We start from the raw sequence: 18391 nt of genomic DNA, 5'->3' as shown, positions 1-18391 counted from the left end.
GTCTATTTTGTCCTTAAAGTAAAATTGTAATTGGAAAATTTATATTAAAAAGTATACTAACTGTACAGCTATACTGTAAAAAAATATATTAAATGGTTAAGGACTATTTGAACATGTATAGATATAATAAACACCTTGGGCCAGATTACGAGTTGCATGTTAACAGTTACGCACAAACGATAAGGGGTTTATCGGCAGTGTTTGCACGCATTGGTTTTTCCATTCATATTACAAGTTTAAAGCTAATGCGATTGCTTGAGCGCAATCGTGATTTACGCTAGATTGATTACCGTCTCCTCAGAATTCTGGTTAACTATCAAAAATATATTACCAAGTATAGTCACACTCATAATAACACCATCTAATAGAAATTATTTTAAGAAATATTGCACAAAAAAGTTATAAGGGCTTAAATATATGAGGTTTAAGGTGTTACGCATCGGGTAACCGCATGAGTGAAAACAGTTTACTTTCAACTCATAATAAGAGCACAACCCTATGTGTACAAAAAGCTTACATACAGCGTTAACACTCATGTGGGAGCATTAAATAGTGCTCAACTTGTAACCTGGCCCCTTGGCATTAACACAAAGGTGTCTTTTTAATGGTGCATCTAAAATAGATCATTTTAACCCCTTAAGGACCAGCGACGTACATTGTATGTCGCTGGCCTTTTTTTGAGACTTGATTGATTTATAGCGCGGTCTTGCCACCAGCGTTGAGACTGCTCTATTCCACAAAGCCTTCTGGAGGGAAGGCATTAATAGCGTGTTCTTGCTAGACTTGTGCTATTATGTCCTTAAAAAACCCTTAACGACCAGTGACATACAGGGGGGTAGTTATCAACGTGTCTATTTTACCTGTCTTCGCCGGCCCAATACGCCCGCCTAAGCTCGCCTCACATCGCCGCCGCGGACCTGCAAAAATTCGCCTAAGTTATCAAAAAAGCTGTCAAAAAGCTGTGCACCAAGTACGGGCGATGAGCAGCGGACTGTGAGAGTTATCACTCATCCGATCTCGCTGCTCTTCGGCTTTTTTACAGCCCCCCGCAACTCAATAAAGTTACTAACCCCTAAACTGCCACTCCTAGACCCCGCCGCAACTCTTATAAATGTATTAACCCCTAAACCGCCGCTCCTAGACCCCGCCACAACTCTTATAAATGTATTAACCCCTAAACCGCTGCTCCCGGACACAGCTGCCACCTACATTATACCTAGTAACCCCTATCCTGCCCCCCCTATACCGTCGCCCTTTATAATAAAGTTATTAACCCCTATCCTGCTGATCCCGCACCTCGCCGCAACTAAATAAATAGTTTAACCCCTAAACCGCCGCTCCCTGACCCCGCCGCAACCTATATTAAATTTATTAACCCCTATCCTGCCCCCCCCTACACTGTCGCCACCTATAATAAATTTATTAACCCCTATCCTGCCCCCCACTACACCGCGGCCACTGTAATAAAATTATTGACCCCTAAACCTAAGTCTAACACTAACCCTAATACCTCCCTAACTTAAATATTAATTAAATAAATCTAAATAATATTTCTATTATGAACTAAATTAATCCTATTTAAAACTAAATACTTACCTTTAAAATAAACCCTAATATAGCTACAATATAAATAATAATTATATTGTAGCTATCTTAGGATTTATTTTTATTTTACAGGCAAATTTCAATTTATTTTAACTAGGTACAATAGCTATTAAATAGTTATTAACTATTTAATAGCTACCTAGCTAAAATAAAGAGACATTAACCTGTAAAATAAAAACTAACCTAAGTTACAATTACACCTAACACTACACTATACTTAAATAAATTATTCCTATTTAAAACTAAATACTTACCTATAAAATAAACCCTAAGATAGCTACAATATAATTAATCATTACATTGTAGCTATCTTAGGCCTAGATTTAGAGTTTGGCGTTAGCCGTGAAAACCAGCGTTAGAGGCTCCTAACGCTGGTTTTAGGCTACCGCCGGTATTTGGAGTCACTCAAAATAGGGTCTAACGCTCACTTTCCAGCCGCGACTTTTCCATACCGCAGATCCCCTTACGTCAATTGCGTATCCTATCTTTTCAATGGGATCTTTCTAACTCCGGTATTTAGAGTTGTTTCTGAAGTGAGCGTTAGACCTCTAACGACAAAACTCCAGCCGCAGGAAAAAAGTCAGTAGTTAAGAGCTTTCTGGGCTAACGCCGGTTTATAAAGCTCTTAACTACTGTACTCTAAAGTACACTAACACCCATAAACTACCTATGTACCCCTGAACCGAGGTCCCCCCACATCGCCGACACTCAATTAAATTTTTTTAACCCCTAATCTGCCGACCGCCACCTACGTTATACTTATGCACCCCTAATCTGCTGCCCCTAATACCGCCGACCCCATTATTATATTTATTAACCCCTAATCTGCCCCCCTCAACGTCGCCTCCACCTGCCTACACTTATTAACCCCTAATCTGCCGAGCGGACCGCACCGCTATTATAATAAAGTTATTAACCCCTAATCCGACTCACTAACCCTATAATAAATAGTATTAACCCCTAATCTGCCCTCCCTAACATCGCCGACACCTAACTTCAATTATTAACCCCTAATCTGCCGACTGGAGCTCACCGCTATTCTAATAAATGGATTAACCCCTAAAGCTAAGTCTAACCCTAACACTAACACCCCCCTAACTTAAATATAATTTAAATCTAACAAAATTAATTAACTCTTATTAAATAAATTATTCCTATTTAAAGCTAAATACTTACCTGTAAAATAAACCCTAATATAGCTACAATAGAAATTATAATTATATTATAGCTATTTTAGGATTTATATTTATTTTACAGGCAACTTTGTATTTATTTTAACCAGGTACAATAGCTATTAAATAGTTAAGAACTATTTAATAGCTAAAATAGTTAAAATAATTACAAAATGACCTGTAAAATAAATCCTAACCTAAGTTACAATTAAACCTAACACTACACTATCAATAAATTAATTAAATACAATTCCTACAAATAAATACAATTAAATAAACTAGCTAAAGTACAAAAAATAAAAAAGAACTAAGTTACAAAAAATAACAAAATATTTACAAACATAAGAAAAATATTACAACAATTTTAAACTAATTACACCTACTCTAAGCCCCCTAATAAAATAACAAAGCCCCCCAAAATAAAAAAATGCCCTACCCTATTCTAAAATAAAAAAGTTCAAAGCTCTTTTACCTTACCAGCCCTGAACAGGGCCCTTTGCGGGGCATGCCCCAAGAAGTTCAGCTCTTTTGCCTGTAAAAAAAAACATACAATACCCCCCCAACATTACAACCCACCACCCAGATACCCCTAATCTAACCCAAACCCCCCTTAAATAAACCTAACACTAAGCCCCTGAAGATCTTCTTACCTTATCTTCACCATGCCAGGTTCACCGATCCGTCCTGGCTCCAAAATCTTCATCCAAGCCCAAGCGGGGGCTAGACATCCATCATCCGATGGCTGAAGAGGTCCAGAAGAGGGTCCAAAGTCTTCATCCTATCCGGGCAGAAGAGTAGATCCGGACCGGCAACCATCTTCTATCTTCATCCGATGAGGACCGGCTCCATCCTGAAGACCTCCACCGCGGACCCATCTTCATCCGTCGACGTCCAACTGAAGAATGACGGTTCCTTTAAGGGACGTCATCCAAGATGGCGTCCCTCGAATTCCAATTGGCTGATAGGATTCTATCAGCCAATCGGAATTAAGGTAGGAATATTCTGATTGGCTGATGGAATCAGCCAATCAGAATCAAGTTCAATCCGATTGGCTGATCCAATCAGCCAATTAGATTGAGCTCGCATTCTATTGGCTGTTCCGATCAGCCAATAGAATGCGAGCTCAATCTGATTGGCTGATTTTTTTACAGGCAAAAGAGCTGAATTTCTTGGGGCATGCCCCGCAAAGGGCCCTGTTCAGGGCTGGTAAGGTAAAAGAGCTTTGAACTTTTTTATTTTAGAATAGGGTCTTTGTTATTTTATTAGGGGGCTTAGAGTAGGTGCAATTAGTTTAAAATTGTTGTAATATTTTTCTTATGTTTGTAAATATTTTGTTATTTTTTGTAACTTAGTTCTTTTTTATTTTTTGCACTTTAGCTAGTTTATTTAATTGTATTTATTTGTAGGAATTGTATTTAATTAATTTATTGATAGTGTAGTGTTAGGTTAATTGTAGGTAATTGTAGGTAGTTTATTTAATTAATTTATTGATAGTCTAGTGTTAGGTTTAATTGTAACTTAGGTTAGGATTTCTTTTACAGGTAATTTTGTAATTATTTTAACTATTTTAGCTATTAAATAGTTCTTAACTATTTAATAGCTATTGTACCTGGTTAAAATAAATACAAAGTTGCCTGTAAAATAAATATTAATCCTAAAATAGCTACAATATAATTATAATTTATATTGTAGCTATATTAGGATTTATTTTACAGGTAAGTATTTAGCTTTAAATAGGAATAATTTATTTAATAAGAGTTAATTAATTTCGTTAGATTTAAATTATATTAGGGGGTGTTAGTGTTAGGGTTAGACTTAGCTTTAGGGGTTAATACATTTATTAGAATAGCGGTGAGCTCCAGTCGGCAGATTAGGAGTTAATAATTGAAGTTAGGTGTCGGCGATGTTAGGGAGGGCAGATTAGGGGTTAATACTATTTATTATAGGGTTAGTGAGTCGGATTAGGGGTTAATAAGTGTAGGCAGGTGGAGGCGACGTTGAGGGGGGCAGATTAGGGGTTAATAAATATAATATAGGGGTCGGCGATGTTAGGGGCAGCAGATTAGGGGTACATAGGGATAATGTAAGTAGCGGCGGTTTACGGAGCGGCAGATTAGGGGTTAATAATAATATACAGGGGTCAGCGATAGCGGGGACGGCAGATTAGGGGTTAATAAGTGTAAGGTTAGGGGTGTTTAGACTCGGGGTTCATGTTAGAGTGTTAGGTGCAGACGTAGGAAGTGTTTCCCCATAGGAAACAATGGGGCTGCGTTAGGAGCTGAACGCGGCTTTTTTGCAGGTGTTAGTTTTTTTTTCAGCTCAAACAGCCCCATTGTTTCCTATGGGGGAATCGTGCACGAGCACGTTTTTGAGGCTGGCCGCTTGCGTAAGCAACTCTGGTATCGAGAGTTGAAGCTGCGTTAAATATGCTCTACGCTCCTTTTTTGGAGCCTAATGCAGCCTTTATGTGGACTCTCAATACCAGAGTTAATTTTATGGTGCGGCCAGAAAAAAGCCGGCGTTAGTTTTTCGGGTCGTTACCGACAAAACTCCAAATCTAGGCCTTAGGATTTATATTTATTTTACAGGTAACTTTGTATTTATTTTAGCTAGTTAGAATAGTTATTAAATAGTTATTAGCTATTTAATAACTACCTAGCTAAAAGAAATACAAAATTACCTGTAAAATAAATCCTAACCTAAGTTACAATTAAACCTAACACTACACTATCATTAAATGAATTAAATAAATTAACTACAAATAACTACAATTAAATACAATTACATAAACTAACTAAAGTACAAAAAATAAAAAAAGCTAAGTTACAAAAAATAAAAAAAAAATAGGTTACAAACATTTTAAAAATATTACAACAATTTTAAGCTACTTACACCTAATCTAAGCCCCCTAATAAAATAACAAACCCCCCCAAAATAAAAAAATGCCCTACCCTATTCTAAATTAAAAAAGTTCAAAGCTCTTTTACCTTACCAGCCCTTAAAAGGGCCTTTTGTGGGGCATGCCCCAAAGAATTCAGCTCTTTTGCCTGTAAAAGAAAAATACAACCGCCCCCAACATTAAAACCCACCACCCACATACCCCTAATCTAACCCAAACCCCCCTTAAAATAACCTAACACTAATCCCCTGAAGATCATCCTACCTTGAGTCGTCTTCACTCAGCTGAGCAGCTATGGAACCGAAGAGGAGACCCGGAGCGGCAGAAGTTATCCTCCAAGCGGCGCTGAAGAAATCTTCCATCCGATGAAGTGATCCTCCAAGCGGCGCTGAAGAAGTCTTCCATCCGGGCGATGTCATCTTCCAAGAGGCGCTGAAGAAGTCTTCTATCCTGGCGATGTCATCTTCCAAGCGGGGTCTTCAATCTTCATCCCGCCGACGCGGAACATCCTTCTTTACCGACGGACTACCGACGAATGAAGGCTCCTTTAAGGGACGTCATCCAAGATGGCCTCCCTTCAATTCCGATTAGCTGATATAATTCTATCAGCTATTTGGAATTAAGGTAGGAAAAATCTGATTGGCTGATTGAATCAGCCAATCAGATTCAAGTTCAATCCGATTGGCTGATCCAATCAGCCAATCAGATTGAGCTCGCATTCTATTGGCTGTTCCGATCAGCCAATAGAATGCAAGCTCAATCTGATTGGCTGATTGGATCAGCCAATCGGATTGAACTTGAATCTGATTGGCTGATTCAATCAGCCAATCAGATTTTTCCTAACTTAATTCCGATTGGCTGATAGAATCCTATCAGCCAATCGGAATTGAAGGGACGCCATCTTGGATGACGTCCCTTAAAGGAGCCTTCATTCGTCGGTAGTCCGTCGGTAAAGAAGGATGTTCCGCGTCGGCGGGATGAAGATTGAAGACCCCGCTTGGAAGATGACATCGCCCGGATAGAAGACTTCTTCAGCGCCTCTTGGAAGATGACATCACCCGGATGGAAGACTTCTTCAGCGTGACTGTGGGATCACTTCATCGGATGGAAGATTTCTTCAGCGCTGCTTGGAGGATAACTTCTGCCGCTCCGGGTCTCCTCTTCGGTTCCATCGCTGCTCGGCTGAGTGAAGACGACTCAAGGTAGGATGATCTTCAGGGGATTAGTGTTAGGTTATTTTAAAGGGGGTTTGGGTTAGATTAGGGGTATGTGGGTGGTGGGTTTTAATGTTGGGGGGGGTTGTATTTTTATTTTACAGGCAAAATAGCTGAATTCTTTGGGGCATGGCCCACAAAAGGCCCTTTTAAGGGCTGGTAAGGTAAAAGAGCTTTGAACTTTTTTAATTTAGAATAAGGTAGGGCATTTTTTTATTTTGGGGGGTTTGTTATTTTATTAGGGGGCCTAGATTAGGTGTAAGTAGCTTAAAATTGTTGTAATATTTTTTAAATGTTTGTAACCTATTTTTTTTATTTTTTGTAACTTAGCTTTTTTTTATTTTTTGTACTTTAGTTAGTTTATGTAATTGTATTTAATTGTAGTTATTTGTAGTTCATTTATTGAATTTATTTAATGATAGTGTAGTGTTAGGTTTAATTGTAACTTAGGTCAGGATTTATTTTACAGGTAATTTTGTATTTCTTTTAGCTAGGTAGTTATTAAATAGTTAATAACTATTTAATAACTATTCTAACTAGCTAAAATAAATAAAAAGTTACCTGTAAAATAAATATAATTCCTAAAATAGCTACAATGTAATTATTAATTACATTGTAGCTATCTTAGGGTTTATTTTACAGGTAAGTATTTAGTTTTAAATAGGAATAATTTATTAAAGTATAGTGTAGTGTTAGGTGTAATTGTAACTTAGGTTAGTTTTTATTTTACAACCTGTGTTCCAAGCGCATCCTCTTAAGTTTTTTCCTCCTCAGGAATTTCTTTTTATATTTTTTTTATTTTATTTTACAGGTAAATTTCTCTTTATTTTAGCTAGGTAAGCGATTAAATAGTTAATAACTATTTAATAGCTATTGTACCTAGTTAAAATAAATTGAAATTTGCCTGTAAAATAAAAATAAATCCTAAGATAGCTACAATATAATTATTATTTATAGTGTAGCTATATTAGGGTTTATTTTAAAGGTATTTAGTTTTAAATAGGATTAATTTAGTTCATAATAGAAATATTATTTAGATTTATTTAATTAATATTTAAGTTAGGGGGGTGTTAGGGTTAGTGTTAGATTTAGGTTTACATTTATATTTAGGTTTACATATTATATTTATTACAGTGGCGGCGGTGTAGTGGGGGGCAGGATAGGGGTTAATAAATGTATTATAGGTGGCGACGGTGTAGGGGGGGCAGATTAGGGGTTAAAAAATTTAATATAGGTTGCGGCAGGGTCCGGGAGCGGCGGTTTAGGGGTTAAACTATTTATTTAGTTGCAGCGAGGTGCGGGATCGGCAGGATAGGGGTTAATAACTTTATTATAAGAGGGCGGCGGTATAGGGGGGGCAGGATAGGGGCTACTAGGTATAATATAGGTGGCGGTGGGCTCTGGGAGTGGCGGTTTAGGGGTTAATACATATATTATAGTTGCGGTGGGCTCTGGGAGCGGCGGTTTAGGGGTTAATATGTATAGAGTAGCTTGCGGTGGGCTCCGGGAGCGGCGGTTTAGGGGTTAATACATATATTTTAGTTGCGGTGGGCTCCGGGAGCGGCGGTTTAGGGGCTAATATGTATAGAGTAGCTTGCGGTGGGCTCCGGGAGCGGCGGTTTAGGGGGTAATAACTTTATTTAGTTGCGGCGGTGTAGGGGGGACAGATTAGTGGTGTTTAGACTCGGGGTACATGTTAGGGTGTTAGGTGCAGACATCTCCCATAGGAATCAATGGGATGTCTGGCAGCAGCGAACTTGTACTTTCGCTATGGTCAGACTCTCATTGATTCCTATGGGATCCGCCGCCTCCAGGGTGGCAGTTTGAAAACCAGGTACGCTGGGCCGGAAAAGTGCCGAGCGTACCTACTAGTTTTTTGATAACTAGCAAAAGTAGTCAGATTGTGCCGTACTTGTGTGCGGAACATCTGGAGTGACATAAAAATTGATCTGTGTCGGACTGAGTCCGGCGGATCGAAGTTTACATCACAAAATTCTACTTTTGCCGGTCTCTAGCCTTTGATAACTAAGGCGAATCAGCCTCGCAAATATATATTTTTGTCTTTATGTATGTGAGAAGATTCACTGGCATCTACTTATCCAGCCGTCAACTTATTTGCATTCGACGGCACCAATAAGCTCGCCTAAGATCGCCTAACATCACGGCCGTGGACCTGAATACATTCTCCAAAGTTACCAAAAAAGCTGTCAAAAAGCTGCGCACCAAGTACGGGGTGATGAGCAGCGGACTGTTGTTAAAGGGACACTGAACCAACATTTTTTTTTGTGTGTGATTCAGATAGAGCATGCAATTTTAAGCCACTTTATAATGTACTCCTATTAGCAAATGTTCTTCATTCTCTTGGTATCTATATTTTGAAAAGCAAGAATGTAAGTTTAGATGCCGGCCCATGTTGGTGAACAACCTGGGATGTTCTTGCTGATTGGTGGATAAATTCATCCACCAATAAACAAGTGCTGTCCAAGGTTCTGGACTTTCTTTTTCAAATAAAGATAGCAAGAGAACAAAGAATAATTGACAATAGGAGTAAATTAGAAAGTTGCTTAAAATCCAAGATGGCGTCCCTTCAATTCCAATTGGCGGATAGAATTCTATCAGCCAATGGAATTAAGTTAGAAAAAATCCTATTGGCTGATGCAATCAGCCAATAGGATTTAAGTTCAATCCTATTGGCTAATTCAATCAGCCAACAGAATTGAGATCGCATTGTATTGGCTGTTCCAATCAGAATTCTATCAGCCAATAGGAATTGAAGGGACGCCATCTTGGATGACGTCACCTAAAGGTACCTTCATTCAAGAAGTAGACATCATCAGAAGAGGATGCTCCACGTCGGATGTCTTTAAGATGGAGCCGATCCACGCCGGGTGGATGAAGATAAAAGATGCCGTCTGGATGAAGACTTCTGCCCGTCTGGAGGACCACTTCTGCCCATCTGGAGGACCACTTCTGCCGGATTCGTTGAGGGCTTCGGCCCGGTTGTGTGAAGACTTCTCAAGGTAAGGTGATCTTCAAGGGGTTAGTGTTAGTTTTTTTAAGGGGGTATTGGGTGGGTTTTAGAGTAGGGTTAGTTGTGTGGGTGGTGGGTTTTAATGTTGGGGGGGTTTGTAATTTTTTTTACAGGTAAAAGAGCTGATTACTTTGTTAGGGGGATTAGATTAGGTGTAATTAGTTTAAAAATCTTGTAATTGGTTTATTATTTTCTGTAATTTAGTGTTTGGTTTTTTTGTACTTTAGATAATTTTATTTAATTGTATTTAATTGTATTTAGTTTAGGGAATTTATTTAATTATAGTGTAGTGTTAGGTGTAATTGTAACTTAGGTTAGGTTTTATTTTACAGGTATATTTGTATTTATTTTAACTAGGAAGTTATTAAATAGTTAATAACTATTTAATAACTATTGTACCTAGTTAAAATAAATACAAAGTTGCATGTAAAATAAATATAAATCCTAAGCTAGCTACAATTTAACTATTAGTTATATTGTAGCTAGCTTAGGGTTTATTTTATAGGTAAGTATTTAGTTTTAAATAGGAATAATTTATTTAATGATAGGAATGCTTATTTAGATTTATTTAAATTATATTTAAGTTAGGGGGTGTTAGGGTTGAGGTTAGACTTAGGTTTAGGGGTTAATAAATTTAATGTAGTGGTGGCGGTGTAGGGGGTGGCAGATTAGGGGTTAATAAGTATAATGTAGGTGGCGGCGGTGTAGGGGGGCAGATTAGGGGTTAATAAGTATAATGTAGGTGGCAGCAGTGTAGGGGGGCAGATTAGGGGTTAATACATTTAATATAGTGGCAGCGGTGTAGGGGAGGGCAGATTAGGGGTTAATAAGTATAATGTAGGTGGCGGCGGTGTATGGGGGGGCAGATTAGGGGTTAATAAATTTAATATAGTGGCGGCGGTGTAGGTGGGGCACAGATTAGGGGTTAATAATATAATGTAGGTGGCGGCTGTGTAGGGGGGGCAGATTAGGGGTTAATAAATTTAATATAGTGGCGGCGGTGTAGGGGGGCAGATTAGGGGTGTTTAGACTCAGGGTACATGTTAGGGTGTTAAGTGTAAACGTTACCATAGGAATCAATGGGATATCGGGCAGCAGCAACATGAGCTTTCGCAGCTTTCAGACTCCCATTGATTACTATGGCATCCGCCGCCTCCAGGGCGGTGGATTGAAAACCAGGTACGCTGGGCCAGAATAGTGGCGAGCGTACCTGGCAGAAATTTGATAACTAGCAAAAGTAGTCAGATTGTGCCAAATTTGCATTCGGAACATCTGTAATGACGTAAGCATCGATCTGTGTTGGACTGAGTCCGGCGGATCGTATGTTATGACCCAAAATTCTACTTTTGCCGGTCTGTAGGGTTTAATAACTAAGGGGAATCAGGCTTGCCACAAATACGCTGCGGAATTCCAGCGTATTTGCGGTTGACGGCTTGATAAGTAGATGCCACTGTCTTTCAATAAAGCGAGTGAGATCTGTTTATCGACCAGCATAAGTAGTAGCCGTAAACAGACATGCACTTCCAAATAGTCTTAAAAGGGGCATTTGAATCAAAATTAAAGAGCATGCCATTTTAAAAGGACCCTAAACACCAAATACATTTCATGCTCTTCCCTCTAATCATGGCTGCCACCATTTTGGAACCTAGGTTACACTGTGGCACTGGAATGTTTTAAAAGACAAATTTTATTATGGCGGCACCCATGACTAGAAGGAGACGTGGATTAACTTTAATACTATGTATATAAAATGTGTTTAGTGTTCAATGTTCCTTTAAGAGACTTTCCAAATAATGTTATTAAATTGTGCAGTTTGTTCATATGCACACTTTCTGAGGAACCCACTGAACATGTGCAAGAGTTCACAGTGTATACATAAATTAATCTGTTACCAGCTGACATGATACAGGGGCTGGCAAATTACATTTAAAATCTAGTAAGAGTAAGAGCTCTATGTACTAAGCAGTCAGTTTGCTTTTTGTGTCAAATTTTGTGTCTTTATCCGTGCACTGATCAAAATTCACATGTACTAAGCAACCATGCATAAATCTGCAGTTTTGTTACCTGCGAGTGTACCTGTCCTCTACTACTCGATCTGACTTGTTTTTTCCACAAAAAAGACCTCGCTCGCCAAAGAACTCGCAATTATTCATAATGTCTAAGCAATCAACTTATCCGCTCATAACATTTTACACGTCGGATTCGTGCAAAACCACTCGCCACCATTTAGGTGGTGAGCACAATACAAAGCAATCAGCGGTCCGAGACTGACAACAAAGTAGAGCTTAATCCAAATTGTGAAAGTAGTGTATTACTTACATTTTTGTGAAGTTGTCAGTGATGGAGTCACTTCTTGATTTCATCATGCTTCGATCCATCCAAATTCGAAGTAGAAGGCAGATTCAAGAAGCTCCTGTGGATGATGTCAGACGTAAAGGAGCTGTGTACTGATATAGTATTTTACAGATTTATCAGTGCTAGACTGATATTGATGTATAACTTCAAGCACTCATTTTCCAAGTGGCTTGAAATAGAACAAGTTTAGATAGGCAGAGTAAGAGTTAAAATATAACTCTTTTTTTTTACATGTAGACCCATAAATAAATATGCATAAAACAGTATCATGAACGGTTAATACACATGTCCATCAGTAACTTAACAAAGCAAAGTCCATAAAGTAAATACTAAAAGCTATATAATTACTAATATAAATTATGAGTATTAGCATAAATAGTGTGGTCATTTTTACTTCACTGACAGTTTATTTTATCATGGGCACATAACCAATGTATATGTGTAAAACAATTGTATTTAAGAGCTGCACCTTAGCTCCTTTTAACAACTTTATCACAATTTAATATTTAATTGACACACATCGGTAATGAGCAAGATTCCCAATCTATATAAACATTATAGTATCATACAACCGCACACTTAAAGGGACACTCAGGTCAAATTAAATTTTCATGATTCAGATACAGCATGTAATTTTAAACAACTTTCCAATTTACTTCCATTAAAAAAAATGTGCACAGTCTTTTATATTAACACTTTTTGAGTCACCAGCTCCTACTGAGCATGTGCAAGAATTCACAGACTATACGTATATGCATTTGTGATTGGCTGATTGCTATCACATGGTACAGAGGGAGTGGAAATATACATAACTTTGAAATTTGTTAGCAAAAATCTACTACTCATTTGAAATTCAGAGTAAATGCTATTGTATTGTCTTGTTATCTTGCATTTGTTGATTATGCAAATATACTGTGTTTACTGGTACTTTAAGTAGCACTAAGATACAAAAACTATTCTTTAATGATTAATTTCTTTCACATCTTAAAGTATTTTTAATCACAGCACAGTTATAATTCATATATCACTAAGACTAATCTAGTTAATTGCATAACATTCTTTATTTCAATTATTTCAATAGTTATTTTAGCACATTTCACACTTTGCATATAGAGTACAAAGGGAACGATTTATCGACACACAAATATATATATATATATATTTATATATTAGTAAGAAGGAATGTAAAAATAAACATCTCGTATGTAAGCTAATTTAACTAAATAGATACAGCATTTATATACCTCATTTTCAGCAATATCAGTTTTAGCATATACATAGTAGCATTCAATATTATTCAGCAAGTTATTAGGATTGCAGCATAGGTCAATCTAACTCCAATCAGACGATCAGTAAACGGACAACACACCCGGATTGGCTCAAAGTTGGATAGTCACAAAAGAAGCGCAGTGTTTAGCTCGGTATAAAAACCTGCCGTATCGGCGCTGCCACACCCTTTCAGAAAGCTGGTTCACGGTGAAACATGTCAGGGGAGGTTGGGGAGTAAAATGGGCTCTCAGAGTGATTTTAATCAGCAAGCTAACGCTGGATGAATACAATAGTACTTATTAACCAAGGCATAATAGTTATTACCAGTAAGCGTATAGTAATACTGATTGGCTTATTTATTTATATGCACAGCACTAGTTAATAGTGATTAGGTATAGCCTTAACTGCAATGAACTGATTGGGGTTTATAAGAGTATTACTTAAAGAACAAAGGGGGGAAGCGGTCACCTGGTATCCTCAAACTGATTATAACTTTAAAAGTGTTATTCATTACTGCTGCAGCACTAACATTGGTAGCATATTACAGTATTAAGTAAGATGTAACTATATTACTGAAATACAGAAAATATACATTTTCCTATACATCTGCGTAACTGTAGCAGTCACCAAACCATTTGAGCAGTTATTCTCAGTTACTTTAGAGATACCACTCAAGTAAGTGACCATGGATTAATATCCGCATCCTAGGCCATTTAAAGGGATAGTCCCCCTTTCCCACCCTAATTCTTTCTTACTTATTTAAATACCTATCCATAAATCCAGCATAGTTCGCTTGTGTTTTTAATGTGCAACAATTTTTTTAAATTCCTTAATAAATGTTATATTTTAACTCTTACTCTGCCTATCAACTTCTATTTCAAACCACTTGGAAAATGAGTGCTTGAAGTGCTAGCACTGATAAATCTGTAAAATTCTAGGATATTTAAACTACCATCATCATAAAAAAGAAAAAAATCATTAATATGTTATCAAAAAAGCTCATATTTGGCAACCACCAGCAGAAAAATTTGACAATAATTAATGCATAAATGCTTTAAAACACTACTTCCTAACTTCCTACACCTCAGTGGTGACAGACTTAAAACACCCAGTACTCATTCTTACAAAATGATTGACAAGCCCTGCATGGAGCTGCCCAAGTGATTGCTTGTGCAATTTTAAATTCTGGCAGTGGACGCTGGATCACTCACCTTGGGCATGGGTCTGCCTGCTATATGATAAAAAGTAAAGTAAAGTAATTATCAGAGCAGATAAAAAAAAAGCTTATTAATTTCATAATTAACAAATGCATAAAAAAATACAACTTAAAGCCACTTAATTTGAATTTCAAATGAGTAGTAGATTTTTTTCTGACACATTTCAAAGTTAGTTCAATTTTCCCTTCTGCGTCATGTCACAGCCATCAGCTAATCACAAAATGCAAAAATTTTATGCAGTTGTAGAAAAATACTGTAAAGAAATAATAATTTTAATAATAGGAATGTTAATAGTTTATTTTTGTCAACTGACAAAATGAAAAGTGAGTGAACAGAGAAAAAAATCTAAATCAAACTAATTTTGGTGTGACCACCCTTTGCATTCAAAACAGCATCAGTTCTTCTAGGTATACTTGAGCAAAGTCAGGGATTTGTAGGCATATAGTCAGGTGCAAAATTAAACAGTTATACTGAACAGGTGCTAATGATCACCAATTTAATTAGTAGGTTGAAACACAATCAAAAACAAAAACAGCTGTGTAGGAGGAATACAACTGGGTGAGGAACAGACAAATTCTGCTAGCGAGGGGAGGTTGCTGAAGACACTTTAATGTCAAAAGTCATACACCATGGCCCGACTGATCACAGCAACAGGACACAAGGTAGATAAAGTGCATCAGCAAGGTATCCCCCAGGTAGAAATTTCAAGACAGACAGGGGTTTCCAGATGTGTTGTCCAAGCTCTTCTGAAGAAGCACAAAGAAATAGGCAATTATGAGGACTCTAGACACAGTAGACAGCCAAGAAAATTCAGAGCAGCAGATGAAAGACACATCATGCTTCCCTTCCCAACCAAAAGATGTCCAGCGGTGCCATCAGCTCAAAAGTGTCAGAAACCAGTGGGACCCTGGTACAATCTACTGTCCGGAGAAGTCTAGTCTGAAGTGGTCTTTATGGAAGACTTGCAGCTAAAAAGCCATACCTCCGACTTGGAAACAAGGCCAAGCAACTCAACTGTGCATGAAAACACAGGAACTGTGTGTGAAATTTGTTTAAAATTGTATGCTCTATCTCAATCATGAATGTTGAATTGTATCTTTAGTGTTCCTTTAAGTAAGGTGTATTGCCTTAAATGGCCCCAAGGGCATTAAAATAAAGAATGCTGATATTTATATTTAATTTGAAAGTAAAATATGCACATAGGTCAGGGGCAAATGTCTTTTTTAATCATTTGTTATTATTTTTTTTACCCATTGCTAATTTCTTATTTTAAACATGTACAAAGCCAGTTTAAGGGAATATATTGTAAAACTAAACAGTGGGTTATACTTAATAGAAATCATTGCAAATATGTATTTTTCATCGTCACCTTTTTTTCATTTTTAACTCAATTTGTGCAGGGTCCATTACTTCCTGTTACAACCCCACAAGGAGGCTGTGGTCTCTACAGGGAAATTAGCAGTGTTCCCTTTGAAGTGCTGCTAGGAGACACCTTTCTGCTAGCTACAATTAGTTTATTGCCCTTCAGCTAGATTACGAGTTTGGCGTTATGAGTGAAAAAGCAGCGTTATGCTTCATAACGCTGCTTTTTCCCTAACGCTGCTTTTACAAGTCTTGTAGTTATAGGTGTACCGCACACCATTTTGGCCGTCATGCAACGTCAGTACCGCACTTTTTAAAAAGTCCTATTTCAATGGGACTCCCATAGCGTTGGTATTACGAGTTTGCCTGGGAGGCCAAAAAGGGGGCGGTACACCCTATACTGACAAGATCCGTACCGCCATCTAAAGTCAGTAGTTATGAGTTTTACGTTACAAAGCTGTAGCATAAAACTAATAACTAAAGTGTTAAAAAGTACACTAACACCCATAAACAACCTATTACCCCTTAAACCGAGGTCCTCCCGCATCGCAAACACTAAAATAAAATTATTAACCGCTAATCTGCCCCTCCACACATCGCTGCCACTAAAAAAAATTATTAACCCCTATTCTGCCGCTTCCTGACATCGTCACCACTATAATAAACCTATTTCACCCTAAACCGCCGCCCTCCCGCATCGCAAACACTATTTAAAGATTATTAGCCCCTAATCTGCCGTCTGCCCACACCGTCGCTATAATAAACCTATTAACCACTAAACCGCAAGCCCCCCACAACGAAATATACTATCATAAATTATTAACCCCTAAACCTCTGACCTTCCACATCACTAACTCTACATAAATATATTAACCCCTAAACCTAACCCTAACGTAACCCTAAACCTAATTCTAACCCTAACTCTAACACCCCTAACTTAAATATAATTAAAATAAAGCTAAATAAACCTTACAATTATTACCTAAATAATTCATATTTAAAACTAAATACATACTTACCTGTAAAATAAAACCTAAGCTAGCTACAATATTACTAATAGTTATATTGTATCTAGCTTAGGTTTTATTTTTATTTCACAGGTAATTTTCTATTTATTTTAACTAGTTATTAACTATTTAATAACTACCTAGTTAAAATAAATACAGTTACCTGTAAAATAAAACCTAACGTGCCTTACACTAAACATTAGAATAAAATGAAATAAATTAAATTAATAAAATTTACTAAATTACAAAAAAAACCCACTAAATTACAAAAAATAAAAAACAAAATTATCAAAAATAAAAACGAATTACTCCTAATCTAATAGCCCTATCAAAATTGCCCCAAAGAAATCAGCTCTTTTACCTGTAAAAAAAAATGCAAACACCCCCCAACAGTAAAACCCACCACCCAACCAACCCCCCCCCCCAAATAAAAACCTATCTAAATAAACCTAAGCTAACCATTGGTTTTTATTTGGGGGGGTTGGTTGTGGGGGTGGTGGGTTTTACTGTTGGGGTGTGTTTGTATTATTTTATAGGTAAAAGAGCTGATTTCTTTGGGGTAATGCCCCACAAAAGGCCCTTTTAAGGGCCATTGGCAGTTTAGTGTAGGCTAGGGGTTTTTTTTTTTCATTTAGGGGGCTTTTTTATTTTGATAGGGCTATTAGATTAGGAGTAATTAGTTTTTATTTTTGATAATTTTGTTTTTTATTTTTTGCAATTTAATGTTTTCGGTTTGTTTGTAATTTAGAAAATTGTATTTTAATAATTTAATTTATTTTATTGTAATGTTAGTTTATAGTGTAAGGCAGGTTAGGTTTTATTTTACAGGTTAATTTTTTATTTATATACTAGGTAGCTAGTAAATAATTAATAACTATTTACTAACTAGTCTACCTAGTTAAAATAAATACAAACTTACCTGTGAAATAAAAATAAAACCTAAGCTAGCTGCAATATAACTATTAGTTATATTGTAGCTAGCTTAGGTTTTGTTTCACAGGTAAGTTGGTATTTAGTTTTAAATTGGAATTAATTAGTTAATAATTGTAAGGTTTACTTAGATTTATTTTAATTATATTTAAGTTAGGGGGTGTTAGGGTTAGACTAAGGCTTAGGGTTACGTTAGGGTTAGGTTTAGAGGTTAATAACTTTAGTATAGTGGCAGCGACATTGGGGGCGGCAGATTAGGGGTTAATAAGTGTAATGTAAGTGGCGGCGATGTTAGGGGCAGCAGATTAGGGGTTAATAGCTATAATGTAG

The 18391-nt window shown here is 37.1% G+C and overlaps 1 protein-coding gene across 1 annotated transcript in view; it reads left to right on the top strand.

The window, feature by feature from the left end:
- The window catches only part of CNGB3 (cyclic nucleotide gated channel subunit beta 3), a 195196-nt gene that overhangs the window by 67612 nt on the left and 109193 nt on the right, over nt 1-18391 (top strand). The window lies entirely within an intron of this gene.

Source organism: Bombina bombina, chromosome 5, assembly GCF_027579735.1.
Source record: "Bombina bombina isolate aBomBom1 chromosome 5, aBomBom1.pri, whole genome shotgun sequence".
In the NCBI taxonomy this organism is placed as follows: domain Eukaryota; kingdom Metazoa; phylum Chordata; class Amphibia; order Anura; family Bombinatoridae; genus Bombina; species Bombina bombina.
Note: the sequence above shows the minus strand (reverse complement) of the source record. Positions and strands in the feature narration are given on the sequence as shown.